The sequence below is a fragment of the Macaca nemestrina genome, chromosome 10 (genome assembly GCF_043159975.1).
Source record: "Macaca nemestrina isolate mMacNem1 chromosome 10, mMacNem.hap1, whole genome shotgun sequence".
Taxonomy (NCBI): Eukaryota; Metazoa; Chordata; class Mammalia; order Primates; family Cercopithecidae; genus Macaca; species Macaca nemestrina.
Window position 1 is genome coordinate 142,753,538 of NC_092134.1, and position 23,917 is coordinate 142,777,454.

At 47.5% G+C, this 23,917-nt stretch overlaps 1 protein-coding gene and 1 non-coding gene across 5 annotated transcripts in view; both read left to right on the forward strand.

Annotated features, from left to right (window-relative positions):
• LOC105463812 (ninjurin 2) overlaps positions 1-23,917 on the forward strand; it is a 97,633-nt gene that overhangs the window by 57,973 nt on the left and 15,743 nt on the right. The window contains exon 1 of one of the 4 annotated variants that reach the window (XM_011711135.3): positions 21,515-21,827. The exons of the other annotated variants lie outside the window; for them this stretch is intronic. The gene's annotated coding sequence lies outside the window, so the exon portion shown is untranslated. Of the gene's footprint in view, positions 1-21,514; positions 21,828-23,917 lie in introns of those variants that run through there. 4 annotated transcript variants of the gene reach the window in all.
• On the forward strand, positions 15,023-15,082 carry LOC112423492 (U7 small nuclear RNA). Its single transcript, XR_003013965.1, has one exon. It is a non-coding gene; the product is annotated as a U7 small nuclear RNA (small nuclear RNA).

Sequence of the window (23,917 nt, forward strand, 5' to 3'; positions counted from 1 at the left end):
AGCCCAGCTGCCAGGTTTCGGGAATGAAAGTGGGAGGACAGCTGAGTATCCCACCCAGTGTTCTGAATGCAGATTTTCAGCAGGTGCCTCGGCCCTCTCCCCATTACACACAGCTGAGCCTCTAGAGCAGACTGTCTACAGGGAAGGAGCAGTTTTCAAACTTCAGTTCTCTCAGGGACATGTACATGGTGTTGCCGTGCATGAGTAGTCCACATTTCACACGGCACGTGTCTCGCTCTGGTTGTTCAGACATCCAAACTGGCCTGTATGCTTCAGTGAGGAGAACCCACTGATCACACACCTGAGTGCTGAGGCAATGTCAGATTTCTGTGAAAATCCTAAACACATATTCTTGCTTCCTGTACTTACTGGCGCTAGTAACAGTTTGTGGACCTAAACCAGTTCCTGGACCACACTGCAAGAGCACTGCTCTGGAAAATAACAAACCTCTGGTCCCTTGCCTTGGGGAGGGTCTGTCAACAGGCTTTGAGGAGGTGGCGAAGGAATCGTGAGGGTCGAACTGCTCTGTAAATAGACTTTCAGCCTGTCCTCCATCTCAGGTCTATACCTCGCTCCTACCTCCCTTGCACCTGTGTCTCCACCTCCAGTGCCTTCCTGGATTCTTCATATCCTGTTGGTTCCCTCCCGCAAGCATCAGGCTGTGGCTTTTTTTTGCTGCTGTTGTTGTTGACACTGAGTCTTACTCTATCGCCCAGGCTGGAGTGCAATGGAGCCATCTCAGCTCACTGCAACCTCCGCCTCCCAGGTTCAAGTGATTTTTGTGCCTCAGCCTCCTGAGTAGCTGGGATTACAGGTGCCCACCACCACACCCAGCTAATTTTTGTATTTTTAGTAGAGACGGGGTTTCACTATGTTGGCCAGGCTGGTCTCAAACTCCTGACCTCAAGTGATCCACCCACCTCAGCCTCCCAAAGTGCTGGGGTTACAGGTGTGAGCCACCGCGCCCAGCCAGGCTGTGGCCTCTATTGCTCGGCCAAGACATTCATTTACTATTCCTTGTTCTACTTATTTCCTCTTCCAGTCTTTTTTGTCCTCGCAGCTTATACTTTAAAAAATCCCTTTACTATTGTTAAAATAGCAATACTTCCCAAATTGGTCCACAGATTTAACGCAGTTCCCATCAAAACCCCAGCAGACTTTGCAGAGCTGATCCTAAAACTGTACGGAATTTCAAGGAACCCAGAATGGCTCAAATGATCTTGAAAAAGAAGGCTGCGGAACTCACATTTCCCAACTGGAAAACTTACTATGAAGCTACAGTAATCAAGACAGTGTGATGCTGGTGTAAGGACAGACGTATAGATCAAATCTGTGACGATTCAGTGGGGGAAAGAAGTCTTTTTGGCCGGGCGTAGTGACTCATGCCTGGAGTCCCAGCACTTTGGGAGGCTGAGGCAGGCAGATCACCTGAGGTCAGGAGTTCAAGTCCAGACTGGCCGAGATGGCAAAACCTCGTCTCTATGAAAAATACAAAAATTAGCCAGGTGTGGTGGTGCATGCCTATAGTCCCAGCTACTCAGGGGGCTGAGGCAGGAGGATTGCTTGAACCTGGGAGGCAGAGGTTGCAGTGAGCCGAGATCACACCACTACACTCCAGCCTGGGTGACAGAGTGACACTCCATCTCAAAAAAAAAAAAAAAAGTCTGAAAAAAAAAAAAAAAGAATAGTCTTTTCAACAAGTGGTGCCAGAACAACTGGATGTCCACATGGAAAAGAATAAAGTTGGACTCCTACCTCATACCATGTGCAAAAATTAATTCAAAATGGATCACAGACTTAAACGTAAAAGCTAAAATCTAAAATTCTTAGAGGAAAATATAAGTAAACCTCCATGCAGCAAAGCCTTCTTAGCTATGACACCAAAAGCACAGTAACAAAGGAAAAATAAATTGGGCTTCATGAATATTAAAAAATTTTGTGTTTCAAATGACACCATCAAGGAAGTGAAAAGAGAATCCAGATAATGGGAGAAATATTTACAAATCATGTATCTTATAAGGGACTTGTATACAGAATACATAAAGCACTCTTACAACTTTATAATAAAAAGACAAATAATCACATTTTAAAATGGGCAAATGAACTGAATAAACATTTTTCCAAAGAAAATACACAAATGGCCAATAAGCACATGAAAAGATGTTGAACATCATCAGCCAGCAAGAAAATATAAACTCAAAACCGCAATAAGGCCCAGTGTGGTGTCTTGTGCCTGAAATCCTAGCACTTTGGGAGGTGGAGGCAGAAGGATTACTTGAGCCCAGTTCAAGACCAGCCTGGGTGACACAGTGAGATCTCATCTCTACAAAAAAATTAAAAATTAGCTGGGCGTGGTGGCATGTGCCTGTAGCTCTAACTAGTCAAGGGGTTGAGGTGGGAGGATCACTTGAGCCCAGGAGGTCCAGGCTTCAGTGAGCCATGATTGCACCACTGCACTCCAGCCTGGGCAACAGAGTGAGACCCCGTCTCAAAAAACAAAACAAAACCCACAATGAGACAGCACTTGATGCTTATTAGGAGACTGTTATTTTAAGAAACCAGATAATAACAAGTAGTGGTAAGGATGTGGAGCAACTGGAATCTCCTACGTTACTGGCTGGAATGCAAAATGATGCCGCCACTTTGGAAAACAGTCTGGCAGTTCCTCAAAAAGCCGATCGCAGAGGTGCTGTATTTAATTACAGCACCTGATCGCAGAGGTGCTGTTAATTGCTGGACCCAGCAATTAACTCCACTCCTAGGTATATCCATTCACACGACGAATGAATGTGCAGAGCAGCATTATTTATAAAAGTAAAAAAATGGAAACAACTCAGATTCCTGTAAGCAAAATGTATATCCAAGGAAATATTTATTCAGTGATAAAAAGAAACGGAGTACTGAAACATGCTACAGCATGAACTTTGAAAACATTACGCTAAATGAACATCACAAAGGACCACATAGTATGTGATCCCACTGATAGGAGCTCTCCCGAATCTATACAGACAGAAAGTAGGTTGGTGGTTGCCGAGGCGGGGGCTGGGGAGAAGGCAGGGATGGGCACTGGGTTTCTTTTGGGGATGATGAAAATGTTCTAGAATTGATTGTGATGATGCTTGCACAACTCTGTGAGTACTAAAAGCCACTGAACGGTACGGTTTAAATAGGTGAACTGTGTGGCGTGTGAATTATGGCTCAGTAAAGCTGCTCTGGTGGAGTTTCTGGTCAACCCTCCAGGTCTGACTGCAGTTCCCCAGTGTCATCACTGCTGAGTGTGGAGGCCTCCAGCGTACCGTATGCATGGGATCCTCAATCAAAACCAGATAGGACATCGCATCTGAAGTGACACATCTGTTCTTAATTGAATGGTTATAATTAAGGGACTGCTACTGGCTTCATCTGGGGATGTCAGTACCTTACAACGGTGTTTATCAAGTCAGACAGATAAATAAACTGGGTCAGACTCTACTCCCTTATTCCCACGGAGATCATTTTATTTCATTTATTTATTTTTTTGACACAGAATTGCACTCTATTGCTCACGCTGATCTTGGCTCACTGCAACCCTGGCGTGATCTTGGCTCCCTGCAACCTCCGCCTCCCAGGTTCAAGTGATTCTCCTGCCTCGGCCTCCCAAGTAGCTGAGATTACAGGCACCTGCCACCACACCCAGATGATTTTTTTTTTGTATTTTTAGTAGAGATGGGGTTTCGCCATGTTGGCCAGGCTGGTCTAGAATGAACTCCTGGTCTCAAGTGATCTGCCCACCTCGGCCTCCCAAAGCGCTAGGATTATAGGCATAAGCCACTGCACCTGGCTATTTGTTTTTTTTTTTTTTAAGTTAATGTTTAAAAAGATATATTTTTAAATTCATGGTAAATAATACAAAAAGCACCTACTTAGTTCCATGCATTCTAAATGAGGATGCAAACCCAGTTCATGCATTTATTCAACAAATACTGAGCATTCTCAATACGCTGGCTTCTCTGCCAGATTCTGCAAATGCAGCAGAGAGCAAATCACAGGGAGGAGAGAGCTAAATAATAAGTCTTCTGGTCAAGGTGGACCTACCTTTCAAAGGACGGACAGAGATCTCCCTACCAAAGGAATTGGGAGTGTTTTAACTACTGAGAGTTCAGATAAATTTCTACATATCTCGTTTTCACCCTTTGAAACCTTAAGATTGATTTTTTAAAATTATGTAAATACTAGAACAACCCTAACAAATAGAAAAAAAGAAATTTACAACAATTCTGGGCCAGGCATGGTGGCTCATGCTTGTAATCCCAGCACTGTGGGAGGCCGAGGTGGGAGGATTGCCTGAGCTCGGGAGGTCAGCGCTGCAGTGAGCTATGATCACGCCATGCACTCCAGCCTGGGCAGCAGAGGGAGACTATCTCAAAACACACACACACACACACACACATACACCCCAAAAAATTTGCCACTCACCTTGCCTTCCATCTGATTTCAAACTGTTTCTCCACTCCACCCATTTTTAATTTAATTTTGTTTTATTCTTTCTTTGTTTTTTGAGATGGAGTCTCCCTCTGTTGCCCAGGCTGGAGTGCAGTGGCATGATCTCAGCTTACTACAACCTCCACCCCTCGGGTTCAAGTGATTCTCCCGCCTCAGCCTCCTGAGTAGCTGGGACTACAGGCCTGCATCACCCATGCCCGGCTAACTTTTTTTGTATTTTAGTAGAGATGGGGTTTCACCGTGTTGCCCAGGCTGGTCTCGATCTCCTGAGCTCAGGCAATCTGCCCACCTTGGCCTCCCAAAGTGCTGGGATTACAGGCCTAAGCCACTACACCTGGCCTCCACCCATTTTTGTAAAGCCTCTAGCTCCATTTCCCTCGTTATCTTGACCACCTTTTCCCCTCATAGCCTTGATCACCTTCACTGCATGTCTCCCAGAAGGACCCAGCTGCAAGGACCTCCCAAGATCGCTGAGAAATTCAGGCCTGAGGAATCGAAGCTTGGAGGTAGCCAAGATCCCCCAGTGGCTCGGGCGTTCGGAAGGAGTAAAGGAGGAAATGTGAATCTCAGTGCCAATTTGCTTCTGGGCACATTCCTCAGACTCAGAAACCAGGCAGGGGAGGGCTGAGTATCAGGACCCTGGCAGCCGGGCAGAAGGAGGTGGACTGGGCCAGAACTGCGCAAACCTTGGTATCAGAGCTATCCTGAGAGCACGGCTGCTCCTGTGCCCAGAGACGGACAATGTGAACACTGGCGCCATGGTGAGTCAGTGGGGGCATCTCGGGGAGGAATGTGGGCCCCCCTGGGCATGCTGGGGTGCAGGTCTGACCAAGCTGAGGAGGAGAGGCGGTAGGCCAAGTCAATGGTGGGGCTGGAAGGGCCCCCACACTTCCAGACTTGCTGGGACCGAGTGGTCCTGATCTCCCAGCTCTACTGAGGCAAGTCAGGGTTCAAATCCCAATGAGGCCATCAACATGCTTGGTATCCCGATAAGTCTCTTAACCTCTCTGAGTTGTTTTCTCGCCAGTAAATGGGGGGCTAATCCCCCCTTGCAGGACGTTTGCAGAGATCATGTCATGAAGTCTCACACGGCTCCGCTGCCCAATGCGTGATGGTTTGCACTGTAGCTAGGACACTCCCCTTTTCTCGGGGGCTATGACCCCCACTAAATGTCTAAGATTTAGCTTTGTTATTCTCATTTCTTATCCACTAACAAATTAACTGGAGCGGGGGGAGGAATACTTTTTTTTTTTTTTTTGAGATGGAGTCTCGCTCGTGTCCCCCAGGCTGGAGTGCAGTGGTGCAATCTCGGCTCACTGCAACCTCCGCCTCCCGGGTTCGAGTGATTCTCCTGCCTCAGGCCCCGCTGAGTAGCTGAGATTACAGGCGCCCGCCACCACACCTGGCTAGTTTTTTGGTATTTTTAATAGAGATGGGGTTTCACCATATTGGCCTGGAATACTTTCTAAATTTGTGCTTTATTTATTTCAGTATTTCTCTCTTTTTCGGCTGGTACAAGAAATACATCCTTGTAACAAAAATACAAGCATTGTAGGCCAGGCGTGGTGGCTCATGCCTGTAATCCCAGCACTTTGGGAAGCCAAGGTGGGTGGATCACTGGAGCCCAGGAGTTGGAGACCAGCCTGGCCAACATGGTGAAACTCCGTCTTTACCAAAAATGTGAAAATTAGCCAGGTGTGGTGGTGCACACCTGTGTTCCCAGGTACTTGGGAAGCTGAGGTGGGAGGATGGCTAGAGCCCGGGAAGTCGAGGCTGCAGTGAACCGTGACTGTGCCACTGTACTGCAGCCTGGGTGACAAACAAAGACCCTGTCTCAAAAAAAAAGTTAAAACTAAAATGTTGTAGAAAATAATAATAAACAGGATTTTAAATTTTCCTTAATTCTATCGGCCAAAGATAATTGCTATTAACAGTTTGATGTCTATCAGGTGTACCTCAAATGACTCTAATTAGGTTCAGTTGACGACCGTGTTTTAAATGTCTCCCTCCCTTTCTCCTCATTTCTCACAGCCCAAGCTGAGTCATGGGTGAGCTCCTTCGAAAGTGGCCTGTGGCCAGGTCCACAGCACTCACACCTTAGACATAGCCCTGTCTGGTAAGATGGGCAAGCTCGGGCAGCCCTCTCCAGTCCTCTCTGGAATCCACTGCCAGTTTCCTCCCTCTGGGCAGAGGAAGGGCAAGGAGGAGGGTGGAGGCGGAACGGAGCTGTGGACACAGCTACCTGCTCAAAGTAGATCCGCACTTAGCCCCTGGGGAAGTGAGTGAAAACACCTGTGAAGGAGCCAAGCATGGAAACATCCTCGCACATTCCAGAAACAGGGTGTTGGCAAAGTGCTGTCTGTACATATCTACACACACACACACACACAAAGATTATACACGATGTGTGTGTGAACAGCTCTTCCCTTTCCCACCTGTTAACAAGCTCATCTCCTTAGAGGAAACTTATCCGCAGATGCTTATGTTTATATATGAGAGAACAAGCTTTCTCCTCAGGGGACCTCCTACCTACACAAATGAGCCCAGAGTTACAAAGAAAAATCCTACTAGAGATAATAAATGGTCCTTTATACCAGAAGGGTCCGGCATTATACTAAAGGGCTTCAACAAGGCAAAGGCCTCTGGCCCCCCGGCCTTTAATAGCCCGGCATTCCCCAAAAGCAACAATGCCCCAGACCCTCCACACCTTTAATGCAGAGTTGGTTGTCCTGCAAAGGTGCAGCCTCCCACGACACTTCTTGGTGTTCATTGTTAGTGGTAACTCCCACTAATACATTCGCCTCTTCGGCTTCTAAGATTCTATCTCCTCCATGAAATGTTCTTGGCCAATGGCAAGAGAAGTAGAAATTTCACTTGGCTTTACTTTGCCTCAAGGTACAATGTCTTCAAGACTTCTTCAATTCGTCATATACAAGGAACAGCTCCTTGGTTTTATGTCACATGAATAATATGTGCTGCCTTTATTCTTTGATTTGTCTGATCTATTTTCACTTGTGTGTTCCTTATAATCTTTAAGTCTGTCCATGTCAGACTATGTTCTCCTATGTCCCCATGCTCTTAGTACAACCCTTAGTATCCTGGGCAAACAGTGGAAATCTCACAAGCCCGTCTATAAGAAACTTATAATAATAGCTACACTAAGATTTATTGAGTACCACACACTCTTATAAGTACTTTACGTGCGTTAACCCATGTCGTGCTCAGAGCCACCCTGTCAGGAAGGTACCGTTATCATTTTCATGCTACACGTGAGGAAACTGAGGCACAGAAAGGTGAACTGACTTGCACAAGGTCACACAGATGGCGGAACCAGACATCACCCAGAAACCCACAACCTACAACCGCTGACCATTTAGTGTCTCGCCTTCTATTTTTCCCCTTTGTATATAAAGGCATTTTGTTTTATTTTAGAAAACTGGGATCATAATTGTACTTAATAGGTGTGTTATTCGGTTTAGGGTATAAATTTGTAATAGTTGTGACATGACTTTTAAAAAGTTTTTCATGTGACAGAAGTTTAACTTTTTTTTATGTTCATTAATCTTTTCCACTGTGAATTCTGCCTTTTTGTTTTTGTTTTTTGAGACGGGGTCTCACTCTCATCGTCCAGTCTGGAGTGCAGTGGTACAATAACAGTTCACTGCAACCTTGACTTCCTGGGCTCAAGTGATCCTCCCACCTCAGCCTCCCATAGCTGGGACTACAGGCACACGCCATCACGCCCGGCTAATGTTTTGTATTTTTGGTAGAGACAGGATTTTGCCATGTTCCCCAGGCCAGTCTCCAACTCCTGGCCTCCAGGGATGCCCCTGCTTCAACCTCCCAAAGTGCTGGGATTATAGGTGTGAGCTACCGCACCCAGCTTGCCACTTTTTTATATTTGGAAAATTTTTCTCCATTGAGTCACTCTCTTGTCTTTGGTTTTATTGTTTGTTTCTTTCTTTTTAAACTTTATTTTTTTTAGAGTAGTTTTAGATTCACAGCAAAACTCACAGCAAAATTAGGAAGGTAGAGAGACCCCCATATGCCTCCTGTCCCTACATATGCACAGCTGCCCCCATTATCAATGTCCCCAGCAGAGGGGTCCATTTGTTGCAGCTAATGTGGCTGCATCGACACATCATTACCACGCAACATCTATAGTTTACGTTAGAGTTCACTCCTGGTATGTTGTGCATTCTACAGTTTTGGACAAACGCATAACGGCATGTTTCCACCGTCATGCTATTCTACAGAGTATTTTCATTTTGGTGGCTTCCAAGTTTTGGCAATTATGTATAAAGCTTCCATAAACATCCATGTGCAGATTTTTGTGTGAACATAAGTTTTCAGTTCATTTGGGAAAATCCCAAGGAGCGTGGTTGCTGGATCGTATGGAAGAGTATGTTGAATTTTGAAAGAAATTGCCAAACTGTGTTCCAAAGTGGCTGTAGCATTTCGCATTCCCATCGGCAATGAACAAGGATGTCATTCCACATCCTTGTCAGCATTTGGTATCGTCAGAGTTCTGGATTTTGGCCATTCTCATCAAATTGTTGTTTTAATATGCACTTTCCTGATGACATATCATGTGGACATCTTTTTATATACTTGCCATTTTACGTCTTCATTGATGAGGTGTCTGTGAAGAGGTCTTTGGCCCATTTTTTCAAATCAGGTTCATATTCTGATTGTTGAATTTTAAAAGTTTAAGAATTTACATATTTTAGATAACTGTCCTTTATCAGAAGTTTTGTTTTGTTTTGTTTTCCCGAGACAGAGTCTTGCTTTTGTCCCCGAGGCTGGAGTGCGGTGGCACAATCTCGGCTCACCGCAACCTCTGCCTCCCGGGTTCAAGCGATTCTCCTGCCTCAGCCTCCCGTGTAGCTGGGATTACAGGTATGCACCACCTCGCCTGGCTAATTTTGTATTTTTAGTAGAGACAGGGTTTCTCCATGTTGACCAAGGCTGCTCTCGAACTCCCGACCTTGGGTGATCCACCTGCCTTGGCCTCCCAAAGTGCTGGGATTACAGGTGTGAGACACCATGCCTGGCCAGTATTTTTTGCAAATATTTTCTCCCAGTCTGTGGCTTATCTTCTGATTCTCTTGACATTGTCTTTTACCGAGCAGAGGCTTTTGATTTAATAAAGTCCAGTTTATCAATTATTTCTTTCATGAATTGTGCATTTAGTGTTGTATATAAAAAGTCATTGTCATGACGTAACAACCTAGGATGGAAATCCTATGTCATCCTATCCTATGTTATGTTATGTCATCTAGATTTTCTCCTGTTACTGTCTCGGAATTTTATAGCTTTGCGTTTTACATGTAGGTCTATGATTCATTTTGAGGTAACTTTTGTGAAGAGTGTAGGTCTGTGTCCAGATTCTCTTTTTTTTCTTTTTGCGTGTGGATGTCCAGTTATTGCAGCACGGTTAGTTGGAAAGAGTATCTTTGCTCTATTTTGTTATCTTTGCTCTTTTGTCAAAGGTCAGTTGACTCTATGTGGGTCTATTTCTGGACTCTATATTCTGCTCCATTGATCTACTTGTCTACCCTTTTGATAATATCACACTGTGTTGATTACTGTAGCTTTGTATTAAGTAAGTCTTAAAGTTGGGGAGTGTCAGTCCTCTGACTTTATGTTTTTCCTTTAATATTGAGTTGACTATTCTGCATCTTTTGCCTCCGTGTAAACTTTAGAATTGGTTTGTTGATATCTACAAAATAACGTGCTGGGATTTTGATTGGGATTGCACTGAATCTGTAGATCAAGTTAGGAAGAAGTGATGTCTTGACAGTATTGAGTCTTTCTATTCATGAACATGGAATATCTTTCTATTTATTCCATTGTTTTCTTTCTTTTTCTTCTTTGTTTTTGTTTTTATTTTTTTTTAAAAAATTGAGACAGGATCTTGCTATGTTGCCCAGGGCGGTCATGAACTCCTGGACTCAAGTGATCCACCTACCTTGGCCTCCCAAAGTGTTGGAATTATAGTTGTGAACCGCAGCACCCAGCCCAGTTCTTTGATTTCTTTCATCAGAGTTTTGTAGTTTTCCTCATATAGATCTTGTAAATATTTTGTTAGATTTATATGTAAGTAGTTCATTTTTATTGATATATAATATCTGTACCTATTTATGGAGTACATGAGTAGTTGATTTTTTGAGCACTAATGTAAATGGCATTGTGTTTTTAATTTCAGATTCCACTTATTCATTGATGATATATAGGAAAACAATTGACTTTTGTATATTAACCTTGTATCCTGCAACCTTGTAATAATTGCTTATTAGTTTCAGGGATTTTCTTTATTATTTTAGATTTTCTGTATTATTTTAGATTTTCTACATAGACAATCTTGTCATCTGTGAACAAAGACAATTTTGTTTCTTTCTTCCCAATCTGTATACATTTTTTCCTCCTCTTATTGCATGAGCTAGGAGTTCCCGTATGATGTTGAAAGGAAGTGGTGAGAGGGGAGATCTTGCCTTGTTCCCCGTCTTAGTGTTAAAGCTCTTAGTTTCTCACCATTAAGTATGATGTTAGCTATAGGTTTTTTTGTAGACATTCTTTATGAAGTTGAGGAAGTTTCCCTCTATTGTTTCTTTTTTACTTTTATTTAAGCTATTTGAAATTTATTTGATAACTAATTTGCCCCCTTCCCTGATAAGTTTGTGATTCTTCTTCTTCTTTCTTCTTTCTCCTTCTTCTTCTTTCTTCTTTCTTCTTCCTCCTCCTCCTCCTCCTTCTTCTTCTTCTTTTTTCTTCCTCTTATGCTTCCACTTCCTCCTCCTCCTCCTCCTTCTCCTTGTCCTCTTCCTCCTCCTCCTTCTGCTCCTCCTCCTTTTTGAGACAGGGTCTCACTCTGTCATCTAGGCTGGAGGCAGTGGCACAATCACGGTTCACTGCAGCCTCAACCTCCTGGGCTCAAGCGCTCCTCCCACCTCAGCCTCTTGAGTAGCTAGGACTGCAGGTGTGCACCACCATGCCTGGCCAATTTTACTTTTTGTTGAGACAGGGTTTTGCCCTATTGCCCAGGCTAGTCTCAAATTCCTGGGTTTAAGCGATCCTCCTACCTCAGCTTCCCACAGTGCTGGGAAGCTGTGATGAAGCTGTAAGCTTCATGAGCCACTGCGCCCTGCCTGTGATGCTTCTTTAACACTCATTGGGTTTTAAGATCTGTTTCAAAGTTGACTGGGTAGTAAATGTTGACGTATCACAGGGAAATTCTTGCCTTCTTATTCTTTTCTGCCCCTAAGAGTGCTTAGTAATTGTGCCTTAATATTTTACCAAATAAACAATATAGTCATTACACCAAGTCAGTATGGCAGTAAACCTAATACATTGAGAATGGTTCCTATATTTAACATAGATTTCTGGATTTTTTTCCATTAAAAATATCTTCTTTCCTACTATATTTATAACATCTGTATCAACTCTACTTTTGTCCATTTTTTTCCCTGTTTTTTTTTTTTTTTTTTTTTCTTGATTGCATTTTTAGGGAAAGGATTTATTTTACTTTTCTTTAAAAAAAAATCCATTCCATAGTTTTGTTTACTCAATCTACTGATATCCTTGTAACTCACAAATTTCTGTAATTATCTTAATTTTGTTCTTTGCTATTTTCCTAAGGTGTGTTTAATTGTTCTTTTCATAACTTTTCTGAGACGAATTTCAGTTTGCTTATTTTCACTATTTTTTATAATGACAGTATTTATCCCTGAACAGAGCTTGAACTTGGACTACATTCCTTAGTATGCTCTGGTTCTTACAACTAACCAAATAATCCATAGTTGAATATTATTATTATCTTTTTTGAGATGGAGTTTCGCTCTTGATGCCCAGGCTGGAGTGCAATGGCATGATCTTGGCTCACTGCAACCTCCACCTCCTGGGTTCAAGCGATTCTCCTACCTCAGTCTCCCAAGTAGCTGGGATTGCAGGCATGCGCCACCTCGCCCAGTTAATTTTGTATTTTCGGTAGAGACAGGGTTTCACCATGTTGGCCAGGCTGGTCTTGAACTCCTGACCTCACGTGATCCCCCCGCCTCGACTTCCCAAAGTGCTGGGATTACAGGAGTGAGCCACTGTGCCCGGCCAGAGAAGCTAGTTATTCTGTTTCTTCATAATCTGTGTCCAATATCCTTCTTCTTTTGTTCAACACCTTTTTGTTGGATATTCACAAGAATGTACCATGACGGGTCCACTCTGGACCCCTCCAGCAATGATAACTCCCTCGTGTTATCTAGCACACACCGAACTATTTTAAATAACGTTTCCTACAGTTGTCCCAGCGACCCAGCGAGGTAGGAACTATCTTTTACCCCATTTTGCACTTGGGGACACAATGGCTCAGACAACTTAACTTGTCCGAGGTCACCTAGCTAGCAGGTAGAAAAGCCAGACTTGACCCCATTCGACTTCAAAGTTCCCATTTTTCATCTGTCACCGATTAATGGAAAGTTCACCAAGAATGCAGACAAGATATGCATTTGGCTACAGCATGGTGGCTGGGGCTCCAGGCCTTCAGGCTAAAGGAACAGTTGGAAGGATGAGCAGAGCAGGAGGGGCAAGGGGGTGACCTGGAAAAAATGCCGGGGGGCCCTCTGTTTGCTCAAAATTGACTAGTTAAGTCACATACCATACCTGCCACTGGCCACTTCGCTCTTTCAGAAGGTTTTCCTGTGCAAACGAGGCCCAGAACCTGGGAAATATCTCTGAAGAAACACCCTTGGCCCTCGCAGCCAACTCCCACAAAGCCTGGCAGCACCCCCAGCCCAGCTGCACGATAAGATAAGACGTGCCCAAGGGACCTGGGGAGAGAAGCCAGACTGGTGACACTGCACTGCTCCCTCCGTGACATCTGTTCACAGCAGACACTGTCCCTCCAGGGACCCAGAGCTCAGTCAAAAGGCCTCTGGTTTTAAGACCAGCTCTGTGGAACTCCTCTAGCACTGCCCATCCGGAGGGCTTCTGCTCTCAGAATTGCCCCCAACCCTCGGACCAACATAGCAGGCGAGTCAGCACGCAGGCCTTGGCAGCAGGTGGTGGTAGTCATGACTAGGAGAAAGGACCTTGCATCAGGAGAGCGCACAGCCCCAGGTTGTTGATGTGGGCATGAGTGGCAGGGCTATTTCTGCCCAGCTAAGTGCTGTCAGCAAGCAGAAGGTGAGGGGAGATACTGCCAGGAGTTGTAAGATCTAGGCCTGGCACCGGCTGCTTGAACCCTGCTGAGGACCCAACACGCTGTAGTACCTAAACCGCCCTGACGGTTGGTTCACACAAACCACGTGAAGGTGAGAGGCCCTAACAACACTGAATCCAGAAACAGGAGCCGGAGAACCTAGGGACTGTCACACCGTTTTGAAAAGAGGCACCGCTCTCACTGAACTTCTTTTCTCTGCTACGTCCCTACAACCTTGACAGTAAGTGGTGGTGTCCTGGGCTCCGATCAGCAGTAAGCATCAGCCTCAAAGGACTATGCCCTTGACAGGCTTCCGAGTGCCCTGGGCAGTGGCTGGGCAGCCTGCTGTAATCCACACCAGGCAACTGTGTCTGTGCAGATTACCGAGGTGCCCCTTTTACACAAGAGCCACATTCCTGGAAAGTTGTTCATCAACTGAGTCCTACTAGGGCTGCAACGCTGAGGGTACATTTTCAGACTGTGAAGGCACAATGTTGCCACCGGCCAGAAGCCCAGGGTGTCGTCCTCCACCCCTCCCTTTCCCACACCCTCAGCGTCGAATCACTCACCCAGCCCTGCCAGTTCTATTTCCTCACCCTGTCTTGGGGCAGTCCCATTTTTATACCCACTGCCCATGCTGTGCTGCAGACCCCCAGCAGGGCTCCCCGCGCATGGCTCTCCGCTCCAGCCCATCCTTGGAGCTGCTTCCATCATGTTCCTGCTAAAATGCTGCTGCAGCACATTGCAAAGCTGAGGCCACTTGTTGGAGACCAGGAGTTCGAGACCAGCCTGTGCAACATAGCAAGACACCGTCTCTACAAAAAATAACAAAAATCAGAAATAAAGTGCTGCTCTAAGGATGCCTCTAGCTGAGGAAAACCTTCCTACTGCTCCCTGCCACCCTCAGGGCAAAGCCTAAGTCCCTCACCAGCCCCAGCCTGATCCGCTGCCCCTCACCGCTCCACCTCTGCCTTCTACCCGTACCCGAGGGCCCCTTGGGTCCTGACAGTGAGCCCCCGCCCTCTCTGAGACGGCCGCCACAGCAGCCCATCCACCTCATCCCACGGAGGAAAACTGAGCCCAGGAGACAATCCTCCCCCAAACTTACCATCTGTTTCCCCCCTTCCAGAAGTTTCTTGAGAGCAGGCGCCATATGGATTCGTCTCCGCGTGCCCAGCCTGAGACATCAGTGCCTAGGACTCAGGCGCATACCCAGCACATGCTTGTAGAACAAAGAAGTAAACAGGGAAGGGTAGTTTTTTGCTATTTCTCGTATATTTAATTTCATCATTATTATATTTTTCCTGATTATAAAAGGATGATGTCTTAGTTGTGCAAAATTAGAGTTGGAAGGATTACAGCTCTTTTAGGATTTGTCTAGCAGGTTTCTTGATTTTTACTGAAACCAAACTCCCATGAGAAAAAGACCTACAATTGGGAAAACATATAACCTAGAAAGAAAGGGAAAGTCCTTAGTGTGATATAAATTCCTCCCACGTTTGTTTCCTATGCTTATGCTAATGCATAGAAATATAAAGCAGATCCTCTGAATATTTTGTTTCGTTTTTACCAATATAGAATCATATCATGTTCTTACCGACTCACTCCCCACGAAATACATTTTAGATATTTTCTGTATCTGTACAGGGGGATCTACCTCATTCTTTTTTTTTGTTTCATTTTGTTCATTGTTTTTTACTGATTGAACAAGAACACCTGTCTCTTTTCAAAGACGTGCGTAGTATTTAATTGTGTGGGTGTAGGCCAGTTTATTTAGCCCACACGCCATCGATTACAGTTTGGCTCATTCCCAGGTTTTGACATTGTCGATAATGATGCGTTGAATAGCTTGTCTTTTTGAGCTTTGGAGAGCATTTTCTGTGGGAGACTTATTCTGGGGGAGGCTCCTAGAAGTGGACTTACTAGGTAAGACTATTTTAAATTTTAAGAGATAATTGTCAAATTGTCCTCCAAAAAAATGATTGTAACAATTTTGGTACATTTGGTAGTAATTTGCATTTCTACCAAGTCTGTGAAAGTGCTTTTTAGCCATGTCTTCACCAACACTGAGTGTTATCAGTCTCTTGAATCTTCACCAATCGTGTAGGCTACGCATATGTCTTATACACATTTGTGATGTTTCTTCAGGGGCTTGCTTGTTTGTACTCTCTTTTTCTGTTGGCTCACTTTTAAGGCCTCCACAGACTTCAGGAAAATCAGTCCTTTGTGCTCTGTGCAGCAGTGTTTCCCCTGTTTGTCTTTGTCTCCTGATTTTGTGTGGTGTGTGGCGGTCGAGGGAGTGGCTGGAGCACACGCTCTGAAGGCAGGCTACTTGGTCACCCTGGTTTTGTCCATGACGTACTAGCTGAATGACCATAGTTCAGTTACTTAACCTCAGAGTCCCTCAGATAAGGACAGTACTTATTCTATGGGATTGTCACGAGAATGACATGACTTCAGATATGTAAAGTGTTCTATGCAGGGTTTGACATGAAATAAGCGCTATAAGGGGATACGCTATTACTATTTTGCATTCAACTAATTTTAATTTTATGCAGTCAAATGTATGGATCCTTTATGGCTTCCGGATTTGATGTCATGCTTATAAAGGTTTTCCTCATTCTAAGATTAGAAAGATATTCACAAAGGGAACTATTTGAAGGAGACTGCGGGGAGTCCATTTGCAACACAGCTCCTCCTCCTTTCCTTCCCTCCCTTCCCTTCCTTCCCTTCCTTCCGCCATTTTGCCGTCTTGTAAATTGATTTGGCTTTTCACATCCTGGGGATTTTTTTTAAGGGGAAACCTATCTAAGTGTACATAGTGGAAGGATGACACACAGGTCTGGGGACTGTGGTGGCTGTCGTTTCATGTCTAAAGTGTAGCCTGCTAGGTCATCCCCTCCCTTCATGGATAAAACAACTGCTAGTTGTCAGTAAGTGCCAGCCTCACGCTACGGCTCCTACCCTGATGGAGTTCACCGTCCAGTGAGAGGACAGATAGTGACAGGTGGGAGGTGTCCTCAAGGCCCTGTGGTGGAAATAACCAGCTTAGTGGAAGGAAGAGCTTCCTGGGTGGATGGCAGGAGGGGCCCAGAGGGCATTTCAAACACGGGGGATGGGGCGTTCAATCCGCTCTACAAATCCTGGTGACCTGCCTGTGATGTGTGGGATCCCTGGCCAGCCCCGCCCCCCACCCGCACAGAGGCCCCGGGACAGGGAAGAATGTCCCAGCGCTGGGCAGGGTGAGATGGACAGTGGTCAGAGGCCAGACCACCAGCATCAGACCAAGACTAGGAAAGCCCAGCTCCCGTCCCAGCTCTAGAACTTCTCTGGTCAGAGAGCCTAAGAGCCCTAAAAGGGACTTCGTTCCTCTGGGGCTCCCTTTGCATATCCTTACAATGCAGCCTCAGCTTCTGTCGTTAGGCAGCTGTGCAGATTCTGTAAGAGGCAAGTGCAGACATTCTGTCCCGCACAACAAACCGTGGACACCTGGGGGCTCTTTCTGCCGCCGCTCGACTGGGAGTTGCTCCCGCCATGGGGACTGTGCTGTGGGTTCAGCCTGTCTGCGTTCCCAGGGGCTCCTGGGCCTGCTTCCTCTGGAGGGGCAGCCTCACCCTGGATCCAGACCTCCCCGTTTGCAGCCCGTCCTGATAAGCTGGCTCTTGCCTCCTGCTCCCCTAGTCTTTTTGTTGACCCAGGTCCGGACTCTAGTCCATTACTGTTGAACCTCGGCAGAGACGCTCCTCAGGAAGGGCTGAGTCTCCTCCTCCCACAGGTGTTCAGTAGCAGGAAGAGAAACTGCGCTTGGGGAACCTACTCGTTCCCGTTGGCCTTGTTCATCCCAGATGTTGGTATGAACCCCTCTTGGCACGGGCAGGGCTTCTACCGTCTCCTCACACTAAGGGTTAAAGGCCTGCAGCGGGGACAGTGAGCTCTTCCACCCAAACTTCAGCTCCGTCCACGACACCAGAGCCCCGTGAGTGGCGTCCCCCGTGGGCGGCAGTGATTCTCACGTGAGCAGGGCCACGAAGGCGAAGGCCACTGCAGAGGCGTCGGCACACCTGGGTCCCTACCATCCAGTCAGAGGGCACGGGAGGGCACCTGGCTGCTGGGGAGAGGACCCTGGTGGGAGCCACAGAAGCCTCTGTCCAGTTTCAGCACTGCCCAGTTCTCTTGCCTTGGAGAGATCCTCGCCCCGATGGTTCTGTGTCCTGACTTATAAGACGGGAAGGTCGGACACAGGGCTGAAACGCATGCCCTGTCGGCGGATGGGAGCTTGTGCACTTTGAGGTTGGATGCCTTTGAGCGGGTGTGCGCTGCCCAGGGAGAAGCAGTTCCCACCCGTTCCACCAGTGAAGGCCTTTGAGTGGGTGTGCGCTGCCCAGGGAGAAGCAGTTCCCACCCCTTCCACCAGTGAAGGCCTTTGAGTGGGTGTGTGCTGCCCAGGGAGAAGCAGTTCCCACCCCTTCCACCAGTGAAGGCCTTTGAGTGGGTGTGCGCTGCCCAGGGAGAAGCAGTTCGCACCCGTTCCACCAGTGAAGGCTTTGGCGTTTACATTTTGTGCTGCTCCCTGGCCCTGGCTTTTGAGAGAAGAGCCAGCAGCCTCTGGCCTTGTTGACACCATCACGTGAGACACCAGAGGGAAGGGCTAAGGACCGAGCCAGATCTGGCTGGGCCATCTCACCTGGAGGCCGACCTTTGATCCAGGATGGAAACAATGAAGTGGTCACTGGCTTTCCCAAGGCCTGCGATCCTCTTGATAACCAGAAATCCCAAATCCTTATCTCCTGCTCCTCCAGGCAGGCTGGGCTGGCTTCCCAGGGCCTGCTTCGGAGGGCCCTGTGCTGAGAAGCGTCCTGCATTTGGTCTAATGCTCTGCTTTTGCCATCTTGAAATTCTGAATCTTTTTTTTTTTTCCCTGTTTTAGACTTCATTCCTGAGGCTCACTCTTACCAGTTTGAAGGAGGGGCCCCATATGTTCATTTTTACTGGGCCATGCAAATTGTTGTGAGTTACATTAATACTCATTTGGAAACCTGTTACCAGTCTCCTCTATTAGGCAGAGCTTCAGTGATTACCAGAAGAACACCCTGAACGAGGCTTCTTGTCTGTCTGGAGCCAGCTGAGATGGCCCTGAGATCCACAGAACCTCCTCCACACCCCGGGTGGAGGCTCTCCTGCTCTTCCACCCGTCGTATCTCTCACTTGGCACCTGTTCCTGTAATCAATCACAAACTCCGTCTGAGCTCTTCCTTTCTGAGCCATGCCCTCTGTACTCTGACTTGCCCCAAATAGACAGATGCTCAATACATATTTGCTGATTGGCTGGAAAGCAAACAGAGCTATCATCTCAGCACAGAGTTCAGGGCATTGCACACAGTGGGTGCTTAATCGACGCTGCTGACTCATCTGCGGAGCAGGCCAGGGTGCTACACAGTGTGGCCGTGCCTGTGCTCAGCCCAGGCTTCACATCTCCCTCCAGCCATTCCCTTCCTCCAGCCATTGCCTTCCTCCAGCCATTGCCTTCCTCCAACCATTGCCTTCCTCCAGCCATTGCCTTCCTCCAGCCATTGCCTTCCTCCAGCCATTGCCTTCCTCCAGCCATTGCCTTCCTCCAGCCATTGCCTTCCTCCAGCCATTGCCTTCCTCCAGCCATTGCCTTCCTCCAACCATTGCCTTCCTCCAGCCATTGCCTTCCTCCAGCCATTGCCTGCCTGATGAGCACAGAACTGACGCTGAAATCCTGGGCGCCGCTGTTGAATTATGGGGCTTCCTGGTGTGAGATTGTCCCCGGCAAACCTACTCTTTCCCTTTGGCCTTGTTTATTCCAGAAGTTGGTGTGGACCCTCTTGGCACGGGCAGTTCTACCATCTGCTCACGCTAAGGGTTAAGAGTGTGCAGTAGGGGAGCCCGGAGCCCCAGAGCCCAGGACACACAGCACCAGAGCCCAGTGCACGGCCGGGAGAGAATCACTGGCGGCAGCCGTTCTCTCATGTGAGCAGGCTCCTGCAGATGAAGGTCGCTGCAGAGAGAGCCTCCATTTCATGGTGGTGGAAATGGAGCCTTAGCAAAAAGAAAGATTTGCTTTATTTATGTGTTTATTGAGAAGGAGTCTCGCTCTGTCATCCAGGCTGGAGTGCAATGGTGCAATCTCAGCTCACTTCAACCTCCGCCTCCGGTTCAAGCGATTCTCCTGCCTCAGCCTCCCAAGTAGGTGGGACTACAGGGGCCCGCCACCACGCCTGGCTAATTGTTTATTTTTAGTAGAGACAGGGTTTCACCATATTGGCCAGGCTGGTCTCGAACTCTTGACCTCGTGATCCACCCGCCTCCACCTCCCAAAGTGCTGGGATTACAGGTGTGAGCACACCCCTGGCCTGCTTTTATTTTTAATTAAATTTTTGTTTTTGTTTTTTTTGTTTTGAGAGAAGTCTCGCTCCATCCCCTAGTTTGAAGTGCAGTGGCACAATCTTGGCTCATTGCAACCTCCACCTCCTGGGTTCAAGTGATTCTCCTGCCTCAGCCTCCTGAGTAGCTGGGATTACAGGTGCCCGCCACCACACTCGGCTAATTTTTGTATTTTTATTAGATACGGAGTTTCACCATGTTGGCCAGGCTGGTCTCGAACTCCTCACCTCAGATGATCCACCTGCCTTGGCCTCCCAAAGTGCTGGGATTACAGGCAGGTGCGAGCATGCTCGGCTGATTTTTTTATTTTTAGTAGAGATGGGGTTTCACTATGTTGACCAGGCTGGTCTCAAACTCCTGACCTCAAGTGATCCGCCCACCTCAGCTTCCCATAGTGCTGGGATTGCAGGCATGAGCCACCGTGCCCAGCCAAAAGAAGTTTTTTATGGAGACAGGGTCTTGCGATGTTTCCCAGGCTGGTCTTGAACTTCTGGGCTCAAGTGATTTGCCCACCTCATCCTCCCTAAGTGCTGAGATTAAAGGTGTGAGCCACCGCACCTGGCCAGGAAACTATTCTCTCACCATCCCTGTAGTTTCAAAATGCCCTTGGAGAAAATTATAAGAACTATTTACATTTGCAAAGAACTTTACAGTTTGTAAACCAATCATGAACATGATTCTCAAACTCTCCTGTAAGTCAAGACAAATACTTAAGTACTAATTATATGGTTGTTGCTTTAACATTTTGGGTTTTTCTTACTCCAAATGTTCATTGAAGAAAAATTGGAAAATACAGATAAAGCAAAAAAAGAAAATAATATCTGATATCCTATTGCCTTGAGATGATGCTTAATATTTTAGTCCGTATCCTATCAGATTGATCTAAGTATATAAATATAGATCTTTAAAAATAGGTTAATACTATCACTGTTCTGTAATCTTATGATCCCCATTTTTAGTAGGTGACTGAGAGAAGTCCCAAGCCATGCAGCTATGAAGGGGCAGTGCCAGGTCTCAACTCCTTGTCCTGGCTCTAAGTGTCCACGTCCCCAAGCCAGGCTGCCACTCACACTTCGAGGTTTTGTGGGAGTTGACTGCCTCCATTTCATGGCCCCCGCAAAAAAGAAGGGTTTGCTTTGATTGGACTCGGGGTTAGAGACCCCCAAGTTGTCCTGGCATCCCACAGTTCAGCATGGGCGAAGCTGGGCCAAGCCTCCTGGCCGCCCAGGAGTCCCCACCTCTGCCAAACTGGACTTTGCCTTGCAGTGAAGTCACAGGGATGACAGGGGTCAGCTGTCGGGCGGGAGGCCCAGAGGCAGCAGATGCCAGGTGGCAGCCTCGGGCTGTGAAGGACTGACCCCAGAGAGCGACTGCGTATCTGCTTGGTGGCCTTGGAGGTCTCCCACTCATTAGTATTTTTAGAAAGAGGGTGAGGGCCCAGCAGGGACCTGACACTTGCCCGGCTGCCCTGGGGCATCACCCTGTTCTGTGGAAAGGGCGCTTCCAGCCTGGATCTGGGCCAGCGCCAAGGGCAGGACTAGCCTGCCTGCCTGCATCCGTCCATTCAGTCACTCCTGAGCACACACTCCCAGCCGAATTCTGTGTTAGGCACTGGAGGAGAGGTTTCCCCGGGGCCCTGGCCTAAGAGCTGTGGGAGGAGGAACACAGTGGTGAGGAGTTTGAGCTGTGGCCTCAGACAGACTCGGGTTCAAATCTTGCCTCTGATCTCCTAGCCATGTGACCTTGGGTAAGTTCTGTCCTCGCTGGAGCCTGTTTCCCCTCACAGGGCCTCTGCAAGAAGTGAAGAGGGATGCACAGGGAGCCTGGCAGCGCGTGGGGTCAGTGCAGGGAGCCAGGGAGAGGCTGTGGATTGGAAGCCCTCTGGGCCTGGGCTGTTTGCGAGTTCAGCATCTACGGAGAATCTGGCTCTCAGGACACCTTGGGGCTGAGTCAGACAATGCCTGGGATTTGCTGAGGGTTTTGCTGAGTTCGGCAGCAGCTCACCTATTTCACCAGATACAAGCTTCTCACCATGAGGAGGAGACGGGTGTCTCCTCTTTTTATAGACAAGTGAGCTGGGAAGCACCGAAGCTGCGTGAGTTGGACGGTCCGCAGCACAATCGGGTCCCTGCACCCGCCTGCAGGCCCCCCCCCGCTCACCTTCTCCCCAGACCAGACCCTGGCCCACTTCACAGAGCTGCTGCTCAGGTGCGGGTGTGGGGGCTGGGAGGATGTGTGAGTGGCCACCTTCGAATCACGAGGGAGAACAGCAGAGCCGCCGTGTGAGGACCCAGGCTGGGCCTGCTTTGCTGGCAGGGAAAAGGCTTGAGTCCTCGGGCCAGGGCAAGCCAGACAGGCTGGCTCCGGGCCCAGGCCTCCTTGGATTGGCTGAAGCTGGCAGGGGCAGCTGATTCAGGCTGGTCCACCAGTCAGGAGGGGCTTTGATCCCCGGACTCAGTGCTCAGGGACTTCTCTGTCGTGATCTCCTTGGCCCCCTGAGCTCCCTCCGGGTAGTGCATCAGTAACCCTGCCTTGTCTGTCTCACCTATGGGTCTATGGCCAGGACCCAGGAGACTGCTGAGCTCAGGGACAATAGATACACACAGACACATGTACACACACACACAGACACACACAGACACACACAGACACATGTACACACACACAGATACATGTACACACGCACACACAGACACATGTACACACGCACACACAGACACACAGACACATGTACACACACACACACAGACACACACACACAGACACATGTACACACACACACACAGACACACACACACAGACACATGTACACACACACACAGACACAGACACACACACAGACACATGTACACACACAGACACACACACAGACACATACACACAGACACATGTACACACACAGACACACACAGACACATACACACAGACACATGTACACACACACACACAGATACATGTACACACACAGACACACACAGACACACAGACACATGTACACACACAGACACATGTACACACACAGACACACACAGACACACAGACACATACACACAGACACATACAGACACATGTACACACACAGAGACACACACAGACATACATACACAAGACACGCGCACACATACACAGAGACAGACACACACAAACACATGCACACACAGACACACAAGACACACACATTCACACAAACATACGCACAGAGACACGGACACACACACACATGAATACACACAGGCACACATGCACACACACGTGCACACACACAGACGCTCACGCACACACACACAGACACATGGACACATCCACACAGACACACACACATGCATACACACACAGACACACAAGACACACACATTCACACAGACATACGCACAGAGACACGGACACACACACAAACACACATGAATACACACAGGCACACATGAACACACAGACACACAGACACATGCACACAGATGCTCACGCACACACAGATGCACACACACATGCATACACACAAACACAGACACACAAGACACACACACAGACACGGACACACACACACATGAATACACAGGCACACATGCGCACACACACAGACACAGACACATGCACACACACACGCTCACACACAGATGCACAGACACATGGGCACATACACATTCACACAGACACACACACATGCATACACACACAGACACACAAGACACACATTCACACAGACATACGCACAGACACGGACACACACGAATACACACAGGCACACATGCGCGCACACACACAGACACATGCACACACACAGACGCTCACGCACACACAGACACACAGACACATGGGCACACACACACACACACACAC